Below are 16,917 nucleotides of genomic sequence, written 5' to 3'. Positions count from 1 at the left end.
CCAGGGCGCCTGTTCACTCCAGTCATTCTTTATTTTAAACCACAACCTGTTTAAGTGCTGGTGATGAGGGTTGTGGCCAAAGTAGGTCATTCACAGCCCATTCTAACCTCACTAATACGTTTTGTTTTGTTTTGTTTTGTAAAAAGGGCATTCCAGAATGCATAAGGAGCCCCTCCAAAAACAATCCTGTGATTGAAACAAATTGTTTTCTTTTCTGCTTTTGGAGAACACCACTTATATTCTCCTTTGGAAGGACTGGCTCTAGATTTTGGTAATTTGGTCATGGAAGAGGTACATGTATCAGAATCCAGTTGTTGGTGTCAGACCTAGAATTGAATGCCAATCCTACCATTTACTAACTAGATGTTCTTGGGCTGTCTAACTTCTCAGTGACTCAAATTCTTCAAGGTAAAATGAGGAGTATACCTTCCTTTGTAGGACTACTGAGGTCATCAAATGAGCAAAACTGTAGGAAAGAGCCTGGCATCCAATAGGTACACAATAAATGGTTACTAATAGTAACAGATAGTACATAATAATATTTGAAAGATAACTTTTGTTTAAAAAAATAGAAAAAGTCAGGGACTTTATAGTGATTTACAAGTATACTCAGGTTTTTTTTTTTTTTTTTTTTTTTTTTTTTGTCTTTTTGTCCTTTTTTGGGCCACACATGCAGCATATGGAGGTTCCCAGGCTAGGAGTCAAATCGAAGCTGTAGCCTCCGGCCTACACCACAGCCACAGCAATGCAGGATCCGAACCATGTCCTCAACCCACACCACAGCTCATGGCAAGGCCGGATCCTTAACCCACTGAGCGAGGCCAGGGATTGAACCTGCAACCTCATGGTTCCCAGTCAGATCCGTCAACCACTGTGCCATGACGGGAACTCCTTACTCACATTTTTTTAATGTAAATTATGAAAATGTCTGATATTTGGTATATACATTTATAGTAGAGACTTCAGATAGTTACTACAAGAATTATGTTGAAAGTTTATATTGTGAAAGGAAAATTGTTATAACATTTATTACTTTTTCTTTGATTCTGTCCTTACTTCTTTGACCTGATCTTTTCATATATTTCCAAGCTTCTAAATTGCCTCTAATTCCTAAAAAAATAGTGAAGCAAGGAAAGGTTGACTTCGAAATTTCTTGTGTGTTTTTTCATTATAAGACAAAGCTGTAATGTGATTATAACTGAGTTTTTAATGTTTTAAAGAGCCAAGTCTAATTAAATGTGTTCTGCCAAATGGTGCTTTCCATCATAAGTACTGAGGTTTTACACAATAACTTCTGATATATGGCTTTTCCATTTGAATGAGCCATCAAAAATGTTTTTTTTTCCTTTGCTTGCAGTGGTGGGTGCCCCAGCCAAATCATAAGGCCAAAGTAGTGATTATTTGTTTAGGCAAGTGCTATAATAGAGAAATTAATAAAGTAGAATATGAAAATTAAAACTCATTTCTCCCAATACTGTTGAGAAAGTTATTGAATTGATTATGATAAGTATGGTATGCAGTAGTTGTAATTCATTTTATGTGACGTTGTTTTTGTCTTCAGTTTTGGCTTTTTTTGGGCTGACTCACTGAGAGAAAGAAAAACCACAGTAAGAGAAAAAGTATGTGGCACTCAGACACAGGCATAGTTGTGCAAACATTTCTAATTAAAGCACTTTGAACCTTCAAAAAAAGAAAGTGCTTTATAAACAGTAATCACATTCTCAGTTCATTTTTGTTTGGAATGAGTTGTTAGATTTTTATATACCAGGTGAAAGAATGACCCCTCCCACCCCCATGCCTTCTTTATTTTCAGGGCTGAACTCAGTTTGTGAATTAAAAAAATATAGTTAATTTCAGTTTATCATTTCCTTTAGTGGTTCCTTGTGGGATTACAGCGAATTTAGGCAAATCTCTACAACACAAACTGACCATGTTTAGTTGTAGAGTCATAAGGTATTTTTACTTTTAATTGCTCTCTGAAAAAAGTATTTCAGATTTTTAGGCTTTTAAAAGAGTGTTTATTAAATGATGTTCATTGGAAATAATATAGTGTCAAAATATAGTATTGACTTATCTTTTATCCTTACAATGTGCTGACAACCACTTCTAAACCAGTTTCCAGAAATGTCTTTGAAAGTGAGTGTACCAGCCCTCTATTCTTATTTTCTTCTTAAAAGGTTTGAAGGGAATATTGAGGCCTCTTTTATGCAATGAATAATTGGGGAATGAATTCATAAAGCAATCAATTTCAGATGATATCCTAAGAATAAGTTTCTAAGGCTTGCCTTAAGTGTTGTTTGTTTGGCATCAGTGATTTAATCTATTTTTGAGACTTCTGTAACATTATTTTATTATGGAGTTTAAAATATTAAGATATTTTAAACATAAGAATACTAAAGTTACAGAATTCTGATTTTTGAGAATGTAAATCTTACTTGAAAAATGAAACAAAGTGAATTTACTTTAAAACCTGTTAAATTCTTTCACCGTCAATGAGTATAACTTTTATTAAGCAGTTGCTTTGAAATTTACACTAATTTCAGCATGGATGTTTGGAGTAAATATCAAGGTTAGATTTATTCTAGGTTACTTGCTGACAGAATTTGTGAAGGGTAGTAAAAACTCTCATAAATTGAGGGTTGGTGTAGTTTTGAGACTATTTTAGATGAGTAAATAATTTAAAGTCTAGTGTTAGGACAGAGACATCCCTTTAAAAATGTTTAAGATGCATTAATTAAAATAAGCTACATTGATGGGGATTATAAGGATGCATAGATGCGTAGGGCTCTTATCTCAAATACAGCAAAATGTTAATGTAAAATCTTGATGGTCAGTATATGGTTATTCACTATGTAATTTTTTCAATTCTGGATGTTTGGCAGTTTTCATAATTTCATAATAAAATGTTGGGGAGAAAATGGAATTACTATGAGGATGAATTAGTATTGTAAATTTCATTTTTTTTTTCCTGCTAAAAAGCCGTCTCTTAACTTCCAGTCCTTCCAGAACTACTAGGTAAGATTCTGAAGAATGTAGGGTCTGGCCAGGCTGGACTCAAACCCTTACTGTAAGCTAATTAGCTCTATAACCTTCTGAAAGTTTTGTCATGTTCTCCAAGCCTTTTCCCATCTGCAGAAATGGAATAATGAGTCCTTACAGGATTATGATAAATGTCTCTTCATTTTTCTCCTCTTGTGCTTTGCCAGTTCATGGTCCTTAAAGGCCCATTGAATCCAGTTGGATGGAATGGTGTAGAGAGGGGAGGGAGGTACCATTCACTGTGTTGCCTGACAGCTTCCAGAGTCACTGCTGCAAGGTCATAGGGGTCCCATATGTGACAGTGGCTGAGCAAAAGAAAGGGAGGGGGAGAGTGAAAGGATCTTGAATTGCAAGAGAATATAACTTCTGGCATCAGATAGGTCTGAGATGGAAACTGGGCCCTCTCTTTGACTAGCTTTGTTTATTTATTTATTTATTTAGTCTTTTTGGCTTTGCTGGGGCCACTCCCGCGGCATATGGAGGTTTCCAGGCTAGGAGTTGAATCTGAGCTGTAGCCATCAGCCTAGCCAGAGCCACAGCAATGCGGGACCCAAGCAGCGTCTGCAACATACGCCACAGCTCATGGCAACACCGGATCCTTAACCCACTGAGCAAGGGCAGGGGCTGAACCCGCAACCTCATGGTTCCCAGTCGGATTCGTTAACCACTGCACCACAACAGGGAACGCCAGGTTTTGTTACTTTAAATTAGTTAACTTCACTGAATCCTAATTTTCTTTTTTAAATTAGAATATCTTTACCTGTGGGAGTTCCTTTCGTGGCTCAGTGGTTAACGAATCTGACTAGGAACCATGAAGTTGTGGGTTTGATCCCTGGCCTTGCTCAGTGGGTTAAGGATCCGGCGTTGCCGTGAGCTGTGGTGTAGGTTGCAGATGAGGCTCAGTTCCCGAGTTGCTGTGGCTCTGGTGTAGGCCGGCAGCTACAGCTTCGATTCGACCCCTAGCCTGGGAACCTCCATATGCTGCGGGAGCGGCCCAAAGCCTAGCTTCCATTGGCCTGCCTCATCTACCCTCCCCCCCCCAACCCACCTGGGTCAGTTTCTTTAGTTTTCCCACCATCTTACATATTTCATATTCCCTTAGCCTTTCTGCTTACAAAATTAAGACAATCTCCTCCTTTTACAGGTTATATAAAGGGATGATAAACTCAGATGCCCCAGGAACCTCTGTAATAGCCTTAACCATAACTTCATCAAATTGAAAGCCTTGTTCTAGTTATCAGTGCCATTTTTCAGGCCATTTGAGTGGTGCAAAAGCAAGCCAAGTTGAGCTAATTTTGCAATTAAAAAGATCAGAAGTTGGTGATCATGTATTTTCAGAGTCTGACATGTATTATATTTTCTGTGGCTCCTGATGCTGTGGATTGAGGGTAAATGTTGAAAAGTTTTAAACTTGTCATTTCAAAACTCTCATAATACCTCCCATGCCTTTTTGAAGTTAGTCAATTTCCAACCCCCAGTTTGTGTATTTTAGAAAGTGTACACAGATGAATAAATACTAGCATTAAGAGATTTTTTCAATAGTAATTATTCCAAAGTATAAAGCTTTCCATGAGTATTTCTAAAAGTAAAAATAGTTTTTCCTACTTCTACATCTGTATTAGTCAGTAGATGATGCTGTATGAGTAAAATAGCAAATTGGATTTATCTGTTTATTTATTTATTTACTTTTCAGGGCTGCACCCATGTATATGGAGGTTCTCAGGCTAGGGGTCAAATTGGAGCTACAGCTGCCGGCCTACACCACAACCACAGCAACGCCAGATCTGAGCCGTGTCTGTGACCTACACCACAGCCCATGGCAACACTGGATCCTTAACTCACTGAGTGAGGCCAGGTATTGAACCCGCAACCTCATGGTTCCCAGTCAGATTCATTTCTGCTATGCCGTGACAGGAACTCATGTTTGTTTATTTTTATTTTTATTTTTTATTTTTATTTTTTGCTTTTTAGGGCTTCACCTGTGGCACATGGAGGTTCCCAGGCTAGGGGTCTAATTGGAGCTACAGCTGCCCGCCTATGCCACAGCCACAGCAACCCTAGATCTGAGCTGTGTCTTCAACCTACACCACAGCTCGTGGCAACACCACATCCTTAACCACTGAGTGAGGTCAGGGATCAAACCCAAAACCTCATGGTTCCTAGTCAGATTCGTTTCCACTGTGCCATGATGGGAGCTCTTGGTGTTTTCCCTTTTGCATCAGCTTTTCAAAGTTTGCTCCATTGAAGTAATATTGCCACTTTTGAAAATGTGTAGTGTAAGCAGAACTCTGCAGCCTTCCACTTAGATTGAGCCAAATTCCTCCCTATGCTTTTTACTGGTGGAATGCATTTTCTAGTCTTTCGTGTTCTTTTTACTGGCTGGGCCATAACTCTCATAGGTATTTATTTATTTATTTGTTTTGTCTTTTTGCTATTTCTTTGGGCCGCTCCCGCGGCATATGGAGGTTCCCAGGCTAGGGGTCGAAACAGAGCTGTAGCCACTGGCCCACGCCAGAGCCACAGCAACGTGGGATCTGAGCCGCATCTGCAACCTACACCACAGCTCACAGCAACGCCGGATCGTTAACCCACTGAGCAAGGGCAGGGACCGAACCCGCAACCTCATGGTTCCTAGTCGGATTCGTTAACCACTGCACCATGACGGGAACTTCTCATAGATATTTAAATGACATACAATTTGAGTCTCCATTTCCTTCATGCCCTTTTCTTGCTCTGTAGTTGCAACACTGACTCATGCTCATGACTAGTTTTAAAAATCCTGTCTTGTTCATGTAATATTATATATTTTCCATGCCATTAATATTTCTTCATAAATACAATTTTAATCATGTATCATATGTATTTACCCAAATTAATCAAATCAGTTGATTAGTCACTTTGGTGGTTTCCACTCTCTTGTTAAAACACCTATTGAATATTTTTGTACAATGTATTGAAAGAGAACCTGCTGGCTCTCCTACAATAAGAGCCTTACTACCTGAGCAGGAAACAATTCAAACCTTGGTTGCATCTCCTAGAGATCCCACCAGAAATTCTGAGGAAATTACTCAGAATTCTGAGAGATGAATTCTGAGAGAGATTAAGAGATATGAAGATTTTAAAGATGTGACAGAAATTTTAGAAGTAAAAAGAAAAGCAGAAAACATAACACAACTAAATAAAACTGCAGATCCCCAAAGCTACTAGATAGTGGAGATTTTCTTTCTTTCTTCCCACCCAACCCCTCACTTGGTTTGTCTCCTATTTTCTGTCCTATCCTGAAGCCAGCTGGCAAAGACAAAATACAGCTTGCAGGTTTCTAGCCCTCTGTGCTATAGACTATAGGTGGGAGGGGTGCAGAAGTGAGAGCAAACAGACATTAAGTGGCTAGTACTATGATTCATATTTTACAGAGGTTATGTAATTTTCATAAAGTCACACAGCTAGTAGGTGGTGAGACTGAACTTTAAAATCATGTGTGGCCATCTTTCTCCACACTGTGTGCTCTATATATGTAAGATACATATACGTGTGTGTTTATAAAATCTTAACCATTGTTACACAAGGAGCACTAAAAGTTAAAAATTTTTAAAAATATGATTAGCTGTAATAACTCTACCACTGTAAGAAATCAGCTGTTTGCATTTTTTATTTTTTCAGTCCTTGTGTAGGTATTTACTTATACTTACAGCAGATTAAATATTAAAGTAGGAAGCATTTAAAATATGCAAGTAATATCAAGTTTTTTCTTATCATTAGGGTTATGAAGATACAATAAGATATTACTATATACCTGAAAATTTGAGTCCTAATAAAGAAAGGTGCAGTTTAAATCCAGGTTGCTACTGTATCATATATATGATTTGAGCTTAATGGATTTTCTTAGCTAACTGGGTTTTTCTTTCTCTTTTCTCCAAGCGGTGTGATATATTACCAAAAGACTGAAACCTGAATTTAAGCCTACTTGTGGATGGTAGTGGAGATAATTAAATCTCTACTTTCTGGTAGCTTTGGGGATCTACAGTTTTATTTAGTTGTGTTATGTTTTCTGCTTTTCTTTTTACTTCTGAAATTTTTGTCACATCTTCAAAATCTTCATATCTTTTAATCTCTCTTAGAATTCCATTTGTTTCTCAGAATTTTGAGTAATTTCTTCAGATTTACCTTCCAGTTCACTAATTCTCTTTCCAGTTGTATCTAATCTATGAAATTCTTTCACCAGAGTTTTATAATGTTCAAGTTACAACAAATTACAGAATCTTAAATGTACAACTTCATGCAGATTTTAGTGATAGTTTGATTAAGGAGAGGCCTTAGTATTGACTGCTGGAATTCAGTAAGTTGGAAGTTGATAGCTACCTGGTCAGGATTCATTTAGGTGGAATGGTGTTTAGAAAGCTGACTAGCCCACAGCAAATATAATATTCAATGGATAAAAATATAAAGCCTTCCCACTAAAATCTGGAACAAGATGGGGATGCCCACTCTCACCACTGCTATTCAACATAGTTTTGGAAGTCCTAGCCACAGCAGTCAGACAAACAAAGGAAATAAAAGGCATCCAAATAGGAAGAGAAGAGATAGAACTATCACTTTATGCAGACGACATGATACTATACATAGAAAACCCTAAGGACTCAACCCAAAAACTACTTGAACTGATCAACAAATTTGGCAAAAAAGTAGGATATAAGATTAACATTCAGAAACAGTCACGTTTCTGTATACTAACAATGAAATATTAGAAAAGGAATATAGAAATATAATACCTTTTAAAATTGCACCACAAAAAATCAAATACCTGGCAATACACCTGACCAAGGAGGTGAAAGACTTATATGCTGAGAAGTATAAAATATTAATGAAGGAAATTAAGATGTAAAGAAATGGAAAGATATTCCATGTTCCTTGATTGGAAAAATTAATATTGTAAAAATGGCCATACTACCCAAAGCAATCTACAGATTCCATGCAATCCCTATCAATGACATTTTTCACAGAACTAGAACAAACAAACAATCCAAAAATTTAAATGGAACCACAAAAGACCCAGAATTGCCAAAGCAATGCTGAGAAATAAAAATCAAGCAGGAGGCATAACTCTTACAGACCTCAAGCAATGTTACAAAGTCACAGTCATCAAGACGGTGTGGTCCTGGTACCAAAACAGACAGACAGACCAATGGAACAGACTAGAGAATGCAGAAACAAACCGAGACACCTATGGTCAATTAATCTTTGACAAAGGAGGCAAGACCATAAAATGGGAAAACGATAGTCTTTTCAGCAAGAATTGCTAAGAAGTCCGGACAGCTGCATGCAAATCAATGAAACTAGAGCACACCCTACCACCATTCAGGAAGGTAAACTCAAAATGGCTGAAAGACTTAAATATAAGACAAGATACCATCAAACTCCTGGAAGAGAACATAGGCAAAACATTCTCTGACATCAACCTTAAGAATATTTTCTCAGGTCCGTCTCCCAAAGCAACAGAAATAAAATAAAAAATAAACCAATGGGACCTAATCAAACTGAAAAGCTTTGCACAGCAAAAGAAACAAAAAAGAAAACAAAAAGACAACTTACAGAATGGGAGAAAATAGTTTCAAATAATGCAATCGACAAGGGCTTAATCTCTAGAATATACAAGCAACTTATACAGCTCAACAGCAAAAACGCCAACGACCCAACTGAAAAATGTGCAAAAGACCTGAACAGACATTTCTCCAAGGAAGAGGGACCAATGGCCAACAAGCACCTAAAACAATGCTCAACATCCCTGATTATTAGAGAAATGCAAATCAAAACTACCACGAGATACCACCTCACACCAGTCAGAATGGCTATCGTTAGTACGTCCACAAATAACAAGTGCTGAAGGGGTTGTGGAGAAAAGGGAACCCTCCTGCACTGTTGGTGGGAATGTAAGCTGGTACAGCCCCTATGGAGAACAGTATGGAGGTACCTTAGAAATCTATACATAGAACTTCCATATGACCCAGCAATCCCACTCGTGGGCATATATCCGGATAAAACTTTCTTTAAAAAAGACACATGCACCTGCATGTTCATTACAGCTGTCTTCGCAATAGCCAGGACACGGAAACAACCCTAATGTCCATCGACAGATGACTGGATTTGGAAGATGTGGTATATATACACAATGGAATACTACTCAGCCATAAAAAAAGAGTGACATAATGCCATTTGCAGCAACATGGATGGAACTAGAGACTCTAATCCTGAGTGAAGTAAGTCAGAAAGAGAAAGACAAATATCATATGATATCACTCATATCTGGCATCTAATATGCAGCACAAATGAACCTTTCCACAGAAACGAAACTCATGGATTGGGGAATGGACTTGTGGTTGCTTGGGGTTGGGGGGGAGTGGGAGGGATTAGGAGCTTGGAGTTAACGGGTGCAAACTATTGCTCTTGGAATGGATTAGCAATGAGATCCTGCTGTGGTAGCACTGAGAACTATGTCTAGATACGTAAAACGCAGCACGACAATGGGAGAAAAAATTACGTATACATGTATGTGTAACTTGGTCCCCATGCTGTACAGTGGGGAAAAAAAAGGGTGTTGGGAGAAATAACAATAAAAAATAAATTAAAAAAAAAAGGAAGTTGATTAGCGTGGGTTGATGGGAGAATGGGAATCTCAGAGTATAGGCAGAAAAATAAAGCAGCAACTGGAAGTGGACATGGATTCTAGAGAGGGTTTTGTTTTTGGCTGGGAAATGGCACAACATGTTTATATACTGTGGTAGGAAAGATTCATTTCAATTCTGTAAATATTACTAAATGCCTGCATTCATAGAACTTTTTTTTAGAGACAAATTGTTATTCCTGAAGATAGGAGAAGGGGATATTTCACCCCTTTAAAACATGAATGAAGGCAGAGTATACCTATGTTGATGCAGATGGGTGTGTGGGTTTTAAAGTGGAAAAACAAGGTAATTCTCTGGTAGACTATTGAGAATCAGCAGAGCGTGTAGATTGGGGATTGGTGTTAGAAGGTGGAAGGTTAATTCCCCTAGGGAACTAGAGAAATGTAGTAGGGTTGCTGCATAGAGCTGAGGACCCATGTGAAGTTTATGGGAATGAACTTAAAAGCATTTGAAATGGCTGTCTATTGTTCTTCGGTTATGTATATAGCTGCATTGAAACATGGAGTAGGTGGAGAATTGGATTTATTCAGGGCCAGGGTTTTGTCAGGCACATATGACGGAGGAAATGAGGACTGTAAGGAAGTCGAGAAGGAGTGTTCAAGGGAATGATCCTGGTGCTGATCCACTGAATCCTAGCTGGGTTAGGAGGGAAGCGAGGTCAGGTGGTGATGGACAATGAAGAAGTGGTTGAGAGAGACAACCAGGTCAAAATTTGAATCAGTTACTAGAGGAAATGGCCTGGAAAGCTAGGAGGTGGTATTCAGAGTGGAATACATGGATTCAAAATTGTGGTAGTTATGTGATTATTAGTAAAGAGGATGTGTAACCAGGGCATGATCCTGGGAATGAGTAGTTGAGGTAGGCTAGAGGAAGGGAACAACAGATCAGGGTCTTAGAAACTACATTTTTAGGTGGCTTGACTATGAGTATGTTGCTATTTTAAAAATGATGACTGGAAAATAACTTTAAAAAAAATGAGAACGGGAGTAGTGTGGAAGGAAGGACAGTGAACTAGGTGCTCAAATGATTAGAAAGTGAACAGGAGTGACTGTGATTGTCTGTAGATGACTGTAGCAAGAAGTATTGATGGGTAGTACAGTCCGATTAGGATACGTCAAGATGGCTGGGATATCAGGAGAAATGATTGGGCAGCTCTAATGCTTCTCTGTGGTACATGGGTTGTGGAGAGAGAAGAAGCAAGTCCCCACTTAAAAAGGCTTCTGAGAACAAACTGTCCTCAGGGGACACCCAGGTTTCTGTTAGATCAGGGGCAAGTGGGAGCTTGAAAATATTGAAGATTTCTCTGATGGCATATGTGAGTTTCAGAGGGCATAGTAGAATGGTTGGAATGGGGAGAGCTATGGGAGACTATGAATTTAGGGCATGAACTGAACCACATGGCACTGGGCAGGTATGTGGCGGCTTTAGGTCTCCTTGCTGATCAAGGTAAACAGGGATATAAGGCATAATTATATTTAGCCCTGAGTATCCTTTAGGGGAAGGTAGGTGATAATTTCATTTTCTTCCTTCCTCTTTCTTTCTTTTGATGCACCTGTGGCATATGAAAGTTCCCAGGCTAGGGGTCGCATACGAGCTGTAACTGTCAGCCTAAGCCACAGCCACACCAGATCTGAGCTGTGTCTGCAACCTACACCACAGCTCATGGCAGTGCTGAATCCTTAATCCACTGAACGAGGCCAGGGATCGAACCCTTAGCTTCATGGATACTAGTTGAGTTCGTTACTGCTGAGCCACAATGGGACCTCCAGATAATAATTTCTGATGATAGTTTTTGAGAGTTTGTCATGATGAGGCTTTTGGCTTTATCACCTGAAAAGGAGGTGTGTTACTGAAGAATTCAGGGCTCTGTGAACCTCCCTTATATATCCTGCTGGTTGGTTGTGTCCTGGCAGTGGAAGGGTATCATATTAGTAGCGTAGACTTAATGATTATGCATTGTTAATCTTACATAGGGTTAACTAGAGAAGCCACAATCATTGTAATAGATCATTTTGAAGCTAATTTAACAAATTTATAACTTAAGAAGCTTGAAATGCATCAGTTGAAGACCATGACCAATTCAAAACAAAATGGATAGTGCCTCAATAATAGAATATTCTCCCAAACTGCAGGAATTCCAGGCACCTGTGATATGTGTGTCTGCTGTGTGCATGTTTGTGCACGAGGAGCTTTGCAGCACAAACATTGCACAGCAGCCAGACTTTTTGATAGGAGGCTTCATTATTAGAATCCCCTGTAGGAGTTCCTGTCGTGGCGCAGTGGTTAATGAATACGACTAGGAACCATGAGGTCGCAGGTTCGATCCCTGCCCTTGCTCAGTGGGTTAAGGATCCGTCGTTGTCGTGAGCTGTGGTGTAGGTCGCAGACGCGGCTCGGATCTCACGTTGCTGTGGCTCTGGTGTAGGCTGGCGGCTACAGCTCCAATTGGACCCCTAGCCTGGAAACCTCCATATGCCGTGGGAGCGGCCCTAGAAATGGCAAACACACACACACACACACACAAAAGACAAAAAAAAAAAAAAAAAAAAAAAAAAGAATCCCCTGTAAACTCTAGTAATTGTTTTTCTAAGTTTATGAAATTATAATATCTCACATCAGATTTAGTGAGTTAATAGTTTGGTATTAATCACAGTTTGTAAAACTGATAAAGAAGGTTATATAATTGTCTGTCTTTGTCATTCATCAGCAAAGGGTGGAATTATTGGCCTGTTTGTGTCCATCAGAACTGGGAGTGAAGTGACCTTGAGAAGCACTGTCATGCAGCCCCCTCCCAGACTGCCCCTCTTCCCAGCCTTACCACAGCCTCTCCAGCTGGAGCTCCAGGTGTACCATTCACCCTTGCCCAGCTGTGTCTGCTACCTTTCCCTGCACGTAAATGCCTTCCTCCTCTCCACCTGCAGATCCCTCACTCCCCTTCACACCCCACCTCACAGGCAGCCTTCTTTGGGAAGCTCTCCTGGAGTGCCCTAGCAAAGCTAGTCCTCTTTTTTTTCCCCCACAGGACTCTGCAAAACTCTCAGGACATTGTGTTATAAAGACATTCCTGCCTGTCTCCTCCCTTAGGGTTATGGGCACCTTTGAATATATTGAAAGCGGTTTATTCATTGAAGAACCTGAGCATGCCTGCCAGCCTGCCAAAGAGACAATTTAGTAAAGGTTTATTCACCAGAAGAAAGGGGCAAAATGCCTAGGAGAGATGGTTCCTTAGGGGGAAATAAAGAAATACAGATGCAGTACCATGGTGAACAGAAGGTGGAAGAACCGAAACAAAATAAGACAAAACCCTAATACAAGCAAAACTTAAAAAACAAAAATATATAGGGTTTTGTGGTTGAGGTTGAAGAGTGGGAGAGTAATGTGTCTGGCAAGATAATTTGGGGCCAGACTCAGTGTAAACCACAGAATGCGATTCTTTAGAGCACACAGATTGAATTTAGGCCTGGGTTATAATTAACCCAGGTGCTGAAGCTCTGGTCTCTGCTAAGTTTTAAACTTGCAATTCCCAGCTGAGGCCAGGGGCCCCCTTTATTGTTTCGGTGTGGAGAGGCAGTGAGGGTAGAGGGTGAGAACATCTGCTTTACACCCAGAGCACTGTGGGTGCACATCAGCTTAGCTCTGTTACGAGAGTAAGGAACTTGGCCACTTTGAGGGTAATTTCTCTATGTGTAAAAGTGTCTGAATGATGGTGGAGATCTAAATGTGGTAATTTGTGTAGATCGTCATTAAACGGAAAAGCTGCTCTTTTTCTTCCCTCTTTTCTTTCACTGCTGCTCCCCTCAGCAGTGCCTTGAATATGGTAGTCTTTCAACTTTATTGATTGTACATCCCATAAATATAACCTTTTAAAGAAGCTCCCTGATTTAAGTGAATTGATTTATAAATTACATAATGCATTGTTATATTAATATATCATGTACATTATATCTGCAGATTGATATTTTCCAAAAGAAAAGATTAATAAAAAATTTCAAGTGCAGAAAACTGAGTATAATAGGGATTCCAGAAGGAGAAGAAAAAGAAAAGGGGATTGAAAATATATTTGAAGAAATTATGGCTGAAAACGTCCAAATCTGAAGGAAACAGATATCAATATACAGGAAGCACAGAGGGCCACAAACAAATTGAACCCAAACAGGTCCGCCCCAAGAGTAAAAATCATAAAAATCATAAAAAATTTAAAAAAAATAAAATTGAGTTTATTACCAATACAGGAAAATTTTTTTTTTTTTTTGTCCTTTTTTTGTCTTTTTAGGGCTGCAACCGCGGCATATGGAGATTCCCAGGCTAGGGATCGAACGGAGATGTCGCCTCCGGCCTACGCCAGAGCCACAGCAACGCCAGATCCGAGCTACATCTGTGACCTACACCACAGCTCACAGCAACACCGGATCCTTAACCCACTGAGCGAGGCCAGGGATCGAACCTGCAACATCATGGTTCCTAGTTGGGTTTGTTTCCGCTGCGCCACGACAGGAACTCCTTGATATTTTAAATATTAATCATCATCTGGATGAGTTTTTAAACTCAGTTGCTAATCACAGTGGCTTCATAGTATCATTATTTAATGTTTTAAGGAACAGAATTGTTCATTGTTAATAATAGGCTGTAAATCTCTCTTTCTGAGAGTGTTGGTAACGGATAGGGAGACAGTTTTCTTTAGAGATATGATATACATTGTTTTTAGCTTACAAAAATGACTAACAGGTGACACAGGGAGCAGAAGGGTTGTTGGCTCTACTGTTGTTTGTTTGTACTTGAATCTTTAACACATATTTTTTTCTGTGATTTCTTTACCAGAAAGCTTAAAACAGTATTATGGTACCATTAGTTTTAAAATAGACTTTTATGAGAGTCAGTTTATTTAAACCTAGATAATACAGTTAAGCCCACTAAACTGTAGGAAGTGCCATTATGCTGCAAGAGAAGGAAGGAGTGAGTACTTCTGTCACCCTGTCATGGGCAGGACCCTCACTCAGGGTCCCTAGATTACTGGGCTGGCACACGACTTCCTGACAGGTAAGTGAGTGTGGGCACCAGTACCAGCCTGTATAATGTGTATTACTAAGGTTTAGTGTCTTCATATTTCATAGATGAAACACAGAGTTCTAATACTTTCTTTTCCTCACCCACTTCAGAGACTGCTAGTGTTAGTGTGTGTTTATTAACTGCTTGTTGGATTGCATTGAATGGTCTGGGAATAGTTCTTCAAGCTCATGAGTACTTTGTGATCATTGGACCTACAGTGTTCACACTTGTTTGCGTATCTCACATTTGCTACCTGTAACTTTGGCTTGCTGATCGTTTATATCTTGGCAACTTTTTTTTTTTGTTTTGTTTTGTTTTTTTTTTTTTTTAGGGCCACACCTGTAGCACATGGAGGTTCCCAGGCTAGGGGTTGAATTAGAGCTGTAGCTGTTGGCCCTCACCACAGCCACAGCAATGATAGATCTGAGCCACGTCTGCGACCTACACCCCAGCTCATGGCAATGCCATATCCTTAACCCACTGAGCAAGGTCAGGAATTGAACCCGCGTCCTCACCGATACTAGTCAGATTTGTTTCCACTGAGCCATGGTGGGAACTCTGATGTCTTGGGAACTTTCTGGATTCATTAGTGCAGAATCTTCTTTTTCAAATATTTATGGTTGTCCCCTCATTTCATAGATTCTGGTTTCCTAGTGCTTCCCAGGCTCCTATCATACTCTTATCCTTTGATGGTAGGTGACATACATTGCTGTTGCTGCCTTTAAGGCATTTAAGAATTCATTTTAAAATTAAAATGGTCAAGGTTTTGGAAGAAATACTTCCTATCTTTCCTTGAATGTCACTTTCAACCAAAAAGTAATAGTTTCAGATTATCAGTTTTTAGTTCCCAGAAAAGTAGCAGCTGGAGACCTATATGGAAAAAAATAACTGTTACTAAAAGTGGGAATGAATCTATTCTACATATTTTATTATAGTTATTTGATTTATATTTTACTTCATTCATTTATTTTGTATTATACTTCTTCACAAGTGGAAGTCAAATGCTTTATGTAGGGACTCATAAAGATTTTACTGTTAGAAACTTATTTGTAGATCCCAAATTGATTCTTTTTGGCTACCGGTATTGTTAAAGTTAATAAATTTATATTCATTGCATTTTTGATTATTAATCTAATCCTAGTTTTAATATAAGTATTTTGGGACAAAAATATCTTGCATAATTCAGATTTCAATCCTGATTTTTATTTGGAAAAAGTAAAGAATGTCATATGAATATTTTTACTTAAAAGGAAAAAAAATCTGCCAAAAAGAAAAATTAAAAGTTGTTCATTTTCCTATTTAATGTAATATTAAAAAATTACATCATTTAGGTACAAAGGAATCAAACCATGGTGAAGAAGGGAATACACTCATCTCAAGGAACCCACACTCTAACAGGAAGACAGTCATGCAAACCAGGGCTGTGCAGTAGCACAGCCAGGTGTAAGAGGCAGATGAGGGTTGCATTAATGATGAAAATTCTGGACTTAATAACAGTTTTCACAGAGGTGACATACTGCATTATTGGATTTCCTCAACTGAAGAAGCAGTGAATGTTTATATGTGGTTAAAGCTTGTTGAAAAGTAACTTATGTTTCTCTTCCATCATTAACACACACCTAAATTTTGTTTCATTGAGGATGCTTCATTGCCAGCACATGGAAGGGTGGCCAGGGTGTTGAGGGGGTTAGAAACCATGTATCATGAGATAATGTTGTGGGAACAGGGCTTTTTTGGAGTCCAGATGCTTAGAGCTGTGATGAGAAGGCTTGTCTGTTTTCCTATAGGCATATTTCTCCAATTTCACCTCACATTCATGCAGCCACTATCATTTTGTCTTGTATGTGTACAACTTGAGTTCCAATTTACTTAACTTTCACTTTTTCAAAAATTTAAGCATATTATTTGCTCTATCCTTATATTACATGATCAGAGTCCTTGAAAATTGCAAGATTGTTATTCTCTTTATGTATTTCTGATATATTTAACTCTTGAAGATTTTTAAAAAGTGCTCTGCTTAACTGTCTCTCATTATCAGTGGTCCATGTACCATTTTGAGAAACACCACTTTAGGGGCCATTCTTGAGATACGTGGATTGAAGGTACTAAGGAAGCAGTTGTGGGCTGGTTCAAGAGAAGGGTTATCTGTCCT

At 38.9% G+C, this 16,917-nt stretch overlaps 1 protein-coding gene and 1 long non-coding RNA gene across 9 annotated transcripts in view; both read left to right on the top strand.

The window, feature by feature from the left end:
* Positions 1 to 16,917, top strand: part of DYM (dymeclin) — a 381,717-nt gene that overhangs the window by 104,587 nt on the left and 260,213 nt on the right. The window lies entirely within an intron of this gene.
* Positions 2,547 to 8,580, top strand: LOC146406280 (uncharacterized). Its single transcript, XR_014808666.1, has 2 exons — positions 2,547 to 3,521; positions 5,505 to 8,580. It is a non-coding gene; the product is annotated as an uncharacterized LOC146406280 (long non-coding RNA).

Source organism: Sus scrofa, chromosome 1 (genome assembly GCF_054392235.1).
Source record: "Sus scrofa isolate SSC_HxYL_T2T_F1_AM1 chromosome 1, Sscrofa_HxYL_maternal_Yorkshire_Landrace_v2.0, whole genome shotgun sequence".
NCBI lineage: Eukaryota > Metazoa > Chordata > Mammalia > Artiodactyla > Suidae > Sus > Sus scrofa.
Note: the sequence above shows the minus strand (reverse complement) of the source record. Positions and strands in the feature narration are given on the sequence as shown.